At 31.3% G+C, this 7046-nt stretch overlaps 1 long non-coding RNA gene across 1 annotated transcript; it reads right to left on the reverse strand.

Annotated features, from left to right (window-relative positions):
- Positions 1-403: 403 nt before the first annotated feature.
- On the reverse strand, positions 404-5343 carry LOC106872467 (uncharacterized). Its single transcript, XR_008263816.2, has 4 exons — positions 5060-5343; positions 3746-4133; positions 2027-2154; positions 404-1658 (listed from the first exon to the last, which is right to left on the reverse strand). It is a non-coding gene; the product is annotated as an uncharacterized LOC106872467 (long non-coding RNA).
- Between the last annotated feature and the right edge of the window lie 1703 nt (positions 5344-7046).

Genomic DNA, 7046 nt, shown 5'->3' on the forward strand with positions numbered 1-7046 from the left:
TTTATCATTTTTTATTTTGTCAACAGTGACAAGAATTGACAAAGAAAGATTGCAGAAGTTGGTGATATCTTAGAATTGTTCACCTTATTCTTGCTTCTTTAAGATATCCAACTTATTACTATGATGATTGCTTTTCTAAGATTCTTGGCCAGTCCACCAAAACTTTACCCACCTTCAATTCATTTAACAACCATTTTCAGGACGGGATAGTGAAATAATCAAAAATTATGTTGTAAATATCCATTTCAAGCTTTTAAAACAACACTCTTGAGGACTGTAAAAAAGAGTACGAATGCAAATCCAGACAATGTTATATTAAACATACTAGCATATCAAAAGTAAAATACAGCTAATTCAAGCAATAAATACAGATTTTATTCAATAATAATTCTAAAATTAATAACATGATTTTACTGATACAAATTAAATTACATGGAAATATTTTCTGTATTATTTGATATTAATGATCAATTAACTAAGTTAATAGAGATTTTATGAGCAAAATACTCATAACTTTGGAGTTTATGTATGATACAAACGCATTGTGTTTACCTTTGGAAACTAGTTAAGAGAAGCCTAATGTACAAGGAAATATGTGTGTGTGAATATGAGTGTGCAAATGTATATGTAGGCATATGTGTGTGTATATGTATATGTGAGTATATGTATTTGAAAATATATATATACTGAAAATATGCATTGGTAAGAAATTCTAAAACCACTAAGTAGCACAACCTGGCAAAAAGTTCAACACAGATACAGAGATGAATAACATATTGTGCTAATGTGTGTGTGTGTGTATGTGCGCGCCTTAAGTCTTGCTGAGAACAAGACTAAAGTGCTGTTGCTATGAGAAAAATGCACCTTGGACACTCTGTAAGGTGGTTGATGTTAAGAAAGATATCCAGGCTTAAAGACCATGCTAAAACTGATACGTTGGAGTAATACATCTCCTGTGATAACTCAGATATTGTTGAATCATCTGACCCATGCCAGCATAGAAAGTGGAGGTACAATGATGATCACACACATAACACACTTGTATATATATATATATATATATATATATACATATATACATACATATGCACACATACATACACACAACACTCACATACACACACACAACGCACACGTATATGCATACAAACATTTGTATGCATGTGTGTATGCATGTATGTATTTATGTATGTATGTATGTATTCGACAATGAGCACAAAAAGAAAACAACTTGAGAGGGATAAGTTTTAACTAATGTTACATCAGTTTAATGTACATATAGGAGTGGCTGTGTGGTAAGAAGCCTGCTTCCCAACCACATGGTTCCAGGTTCAGTCCCACTGTGTGGCACCTTGGGCAAGTCTTTTCTGTTCTAGCCTTTGGCCAACTAAAGTCTTGTGAGTGGATTGGGTAGATGGAAACTGAAAGAAGCCGTCATGTATATATATATATATATATATATATATATGTATGTATTTGTGTGTCTGTGTTTATCCCCCACCATTGCTTGACAACCGATGTTGGTGTGTTTACATCCCCGTAACTTAGCGGTTTGGGAAAAGAGACCAATAGAATAAGTACTCGGCTTACAAACAATAAGTCCTGGGGTTGATTTGTTTAACGAAAGGTGGTGCTCCAGCATGGCCACAGTCAAATGGCTGAAACAAGTAAAAGAGTAAAAGAATAAAAGAATATGTATATGTGTGCATGTATGTGTATGCATATAGGATTTATTTGTTATTATACAATAAATATTTACGAATTGTTAGTAATACTTAGTAGTGAGTTCATCGTTAAGAGACTTTATCCAAGAATGATAAAAATAAATACACTGGCTGCATTTGGTTCGAGAAAGTACAGCTCTAGTCATGCAACCATCACCATCATCAGCCACCACCACCACCACCATCATCATTTGCTATATTTTCTATCCAACAACTATAATCATCTTATTAAAATATGATTGAAATACCATGCCATGTTACATGAACCAATAATACATTCATTGCTAGGCTCTTCTACTTACTGTATTTTGTTCTTAAGAAAACTTCTTGATCAGCTCTCTTCAATGTCTTGGTAATGCATGCAAGCCCAGTTCAGACTGCAGTTTGTTTTGAGGTCAACTTTTGTCATGGATACTCCAAATCTACATTTCTATTTGTAGAAAGAAAAGAAAACAATAATAAACTGAAACATGAGGTAAAGAAGATGTCAATTTAACATTAATAACATGAAAAGGTAGTGGGAATTTATGAGTCATTGACCACAGTCTCTCTAGCTTAGTTTTCTAAATACAGCATTTGTGATCACTTGTCAAAGACATTGCCATGAAATGGGACATTTTCTAATCTGACAAGTGACAGCTTCAATACCAAATATACTGAAGAGATCTTTTTTTATTTGGTCAAAGAGTCCTTTTACAAACTTTTCAAAATGTTGTCTTTAGTTTTTGCTATTTCCAACCTTTTCACAATTTCCCTCATCTTGTCTTTCTGTCAACATTTTAGTAGTTTCTTTTCTCTTACACACACATACACACACACACGTTGTACTATGTATTATTTGTTCATCAATTTCTTTTATTATTCTTTTTATTTTATATTTTCCTTACAATGATTTCTATGAAGTCATTTCAAGAGTTAGTAAGTGAAAGCACTTTATATATGAGGATGGGTTGTTTCAATGCATATGCAGCCACCATGCTGTATAGTATAACATCAATCACATGGACAGTAAGTGGATGCTTTGAAAAAGAAAGAAAACTGGGACTATGTACGAGAACAGAATTTCTTTCCTTTTTATTTTGGTTGTCTGTATGTACGCGTATGTATGTATGTGTGTATACACATGCATACATATACATATATATGTATGTATATATATATATATATATATATACACATATATATATATGTGTATACATACATATACATATACATATATATATATGTATATATATGTATGTATGTATGCAAAAAGAGATGTAATGCTAAAGATTTATTAAAATGAATGAGTATATGTTACCAGTATGATTGTACATTTAGGTGTTTGTAGACACAGAAAAAATAATGTAAACAGAATGTATGTATGTATGTATGTATGTATGTGCATGCACACGTGTGTGTGTTTACATGTATGTATTGTTATATATAATATATATATATATATATATATATATATATATATATATACACACACATATATGTGTGTATATATATATATTATTTACAAACGTATACACACATACACATCCACCTTATACATTTACACATAATATGAAAATATGAAAATACAATTGTGTGTGTGTGTGTATTTGTATACATATGTATATATATATATATATATATATATATGTACACACACACACATATATATATAAACATACATTTTGGATAATATATACACACACACATACATACATATATATATGTGTGCATGTGTGTGTGTATCTGTCTCTCTCTCAATATACATACATACATATATACATACATACATACATACATAGATACGTACATACATACATACATACACACATACATACATACATACATACATACATACATACATACATTGTATCTACTGGTAAATAAAAATAATGCATTGATAAATATAACATGACTTTCATGGGAGATTTTATAAGAAAGGTAAAAGAAAATTTATGATTGCTATAAAAAATTGTTTCCAATCTTAAAAAGGAATTAATAGTTTAAGTAAAACTCAGAAAAAAATTTAAAAAAAAACATACATTTTAAAATGTTTTCCATGTATTTTTTTTTTTCTTTTAAGAATTGGTTTGCGCAAAGAAATTCAGTGTAAATGTAATACTTTTATATATTTCATTGTTTTGACATCTTTCATGGCATGAGGTTAGTAAATAGGATAAAAGAATTAATAGTAACATTTTGAATAGATTATTTTAGATAAAAATACTTCATTTTTAGTAAGTAATTGAGCTGAGGGATAGGGCATCCGATTTGATAATTTTATGATTATGAGTTGAAATTCTGTCAGTGTTGATTTATGCTTTCATATGTCTTGTTGTCACTGTAGTTTTTTTAATTTTTCGTTGGTGGTGTTGTTGTTGCTGTTGGTAGTGGTCGTGGTTAGATCCTGTCAGACATGATAAAAGAAACCTACAAAAAGAGTGGTAAATTATAAACATCTAACAGTAAGCATACAACTGAGTGCCATACTGGTATAGTTCGAGTACTGGATATATATATATATTTATTTACTTATTTATTTATGGGTTTCAGCCAAGTGGCTGTGGTCATGCTGGAGCATATATACACACACACACACACACACATATATATATGTATGTATGTATGTATATATGTGTGTGTGTGTACTGAGAGAGAGAAAGAAAGAGACATATATATATATATATATATATATATATATATATATATATGTATACATACATGCATACATACATATATATATATATACATATATATATATATATATATATATATATATATATATATATATGTATGTGTGTGTGTGTGTGTGTATACTCACACACATTTAATTGCTTCAGTGAGGTGCCATAGCTTTCTAATGACCTTTGGATCTTAAAGTCTAATTGGAAGAGATTAATACAAATAGTATTCATAACATAATATTCCAGGCTAATGCTTGCATGAAAGCATTTATAAAAAGAGAGCTTGATAGAATTGTCATTGTGTGTAAGAATATTTTAGTGAACATGTAGTTGCTACAGGTATTAGCATCGAAAAGCATGGACATATAGGACAGTTGGCCATCCAGGAGCACTATGAGATTAGGGACCTAATGCTTAATCTAGGTATGCTAAAGTTTATGTAGGTCCCTAATACATTTCTTTGCCCAGAGACCTATAATTCAGAGGGTTGTTTTTAGAATAAGGGTCAGAAGAAATAAGTAAATGTATTGAATGAGTTTAAGATGAATGAAATATAGATTTAACAATCTGAAAGAAGCAAAACGTTGTAGTTATGATAGAGTTGACAGCCACAGGATACAGAATCATATAGCCAGAAGGTAATGCTCAGAGGATTTGTTCATGAAGCCTTACCTGGTGGTAGTTGTCTTCTTTTTGGATACGTTTTAATAGGTACATATGCTTTGTGTGGACCAGCATGTCAAAGAATAGACCCAGTGTTTCCACTGCATGTCATAGAATGTGACTAATTGAGATTGAAGTAGGATTTGCACTCTGACCTTGTTAAACCCTCACAAGCAATGATTATCCAAACATGCATAGGTTGGAGTGTTGCTGCTTGAGAGGAGCAAAGCCATCATTTGCCAGGAGTTGTAAGGAATCATCAAGAAGTGGCAGATGCAGTGATATGCTGTTACAGTGCATGCCCCTATACTACTACTACTACTACTACTACTACTACTACTACTACTACTACTACTGTACATACATGCAGAGTGAGTGTTCTACTCTGAATACATAAGCAGTTTGTAAGTGTGTGGTAGGTGTCATAGTGTGGGTGGTAAACTCTCAGTAAAGTCATTCATAGATACATTACTGAGCTGATAACTTTGGGAAAGGCATAAATACCAGATATCCCCAAATATCCCACTTCCTAAATTTAAAAGTATCAATAACGAGTTTACAAATATTCTTTGATCATAAAAACCTCAGTAATGAAACAGTAGAATAATTTTCTTTTTCTTCCCCATGGCATAAAATGGAATCTACACTCTGAAATATTTGTAATAGTTTCTTCTCACAGAAAGTCATTACTTTTCTCATATTCTAATGTATTATATAAGTGTTAGTGCATGGCTTAGATGAATATTTGATCAAATATATTTAACTCATGACCATCCAAATTTCTGTTCAGATATAGTGTATCTAGGACTACATTGTAGAATTAGTCCGTCCTTATCTAAAATCTGAAGGAAATTTCACTGATATTTCTAGCAGGTCATACAACCTCATGGATCTCAGTTCAGTCCCACTGTGTGCTTCTACTATAGCCACAGGCTGACCAAAGCCTTGTGAGTGGAATAGGTTGATGGAAACTGAAAGTTCATTGTATATATATATATATATATATATATATATATATATATATATATATATATATATATGTATGTATGTTTGTGTGTGTGTGTCTTACTCCACCACTGCTTGACAACTGGTGTGTTTATGTTCCTCTCACTTCTTAGTGGTTTGACAAAAGAAACCAATAGAAAAAATACCAGGGTTAAAAAAAAAAAATAAGCATTTCCTTAAATCCTATCTGGATTAAGCATCTTTTGCAATAAAATAAGATAAGGATTTTCAAAATGTGGGCCTAGCAAAATTTGTTTACTGGTATTAGTGAACATACATCTTGTTGAGATTGTTAGTATCTCCCACTCAAATTTTTTCCATCATATTTGCAGAAGCATGAAGACCTAATATTATTTTACTCTTTTAAGCCTTATTAAAAATAAAGTTTCTAGCCGGAATGTGGTACAAACACATCTTTAGAGCTAGTCCTCCTTAATATGACAAAAGTGATAAAATATTGCCGACAAGGTCAAATGGCTGAAGTGAAAGCCTTCCAATAAATAGGAAGGGTAGAAAAAATGCTGGCATGATAATCTAGTTTTCATTTTTAGTTTTAAAAAAATGAACAGAAATAATGATGAATGAAAATCTTCAGAAAGCTGAAAAGCACCAAAGCAGCTCCTCTACATTTATTTTACAAGTGATAATTTACTCCTTATTTATTATCAAATATGAATTTCGTTGGCGGTTTTATTAAAACATTTCCATAGTCCATTTATCTTGCAGAAAATAAATTATCAATTTCACAGAATTATATTACATCCTTCACTTAATATTCTTCTTCCTCTTCTTCCTTCTCCTCATCATCATTGTTGTCATCATCATCAACATCCTCATTATCATCATATTGGTCAGATTGATTCATTGATGTAAATTTTCTAGAAACAGATGCCCTTCTTGTTACCAATTCCACCTGTTTCCAAGCAAGCTAAAATGTTTTTGGTGGAAGACTGGAAATAAAGGACAGTACTTGTAAGACAGTGATGATCGT

This window comes from Octopus bimaculoides, chromosome 3 (assembly GCF_046866305.1).
Source record: "Octopus bimaculoides isolate indiv1 chromosome 3, ASM4686630v1, whole genome shotgun sequence".
Classification (NCBI taxonomy): Eukaryota; Metazoa; Mollusca; class Cephalopoda; order Octopoda; family Octopodidae; genus Octopus; species Octopus bimaculoides.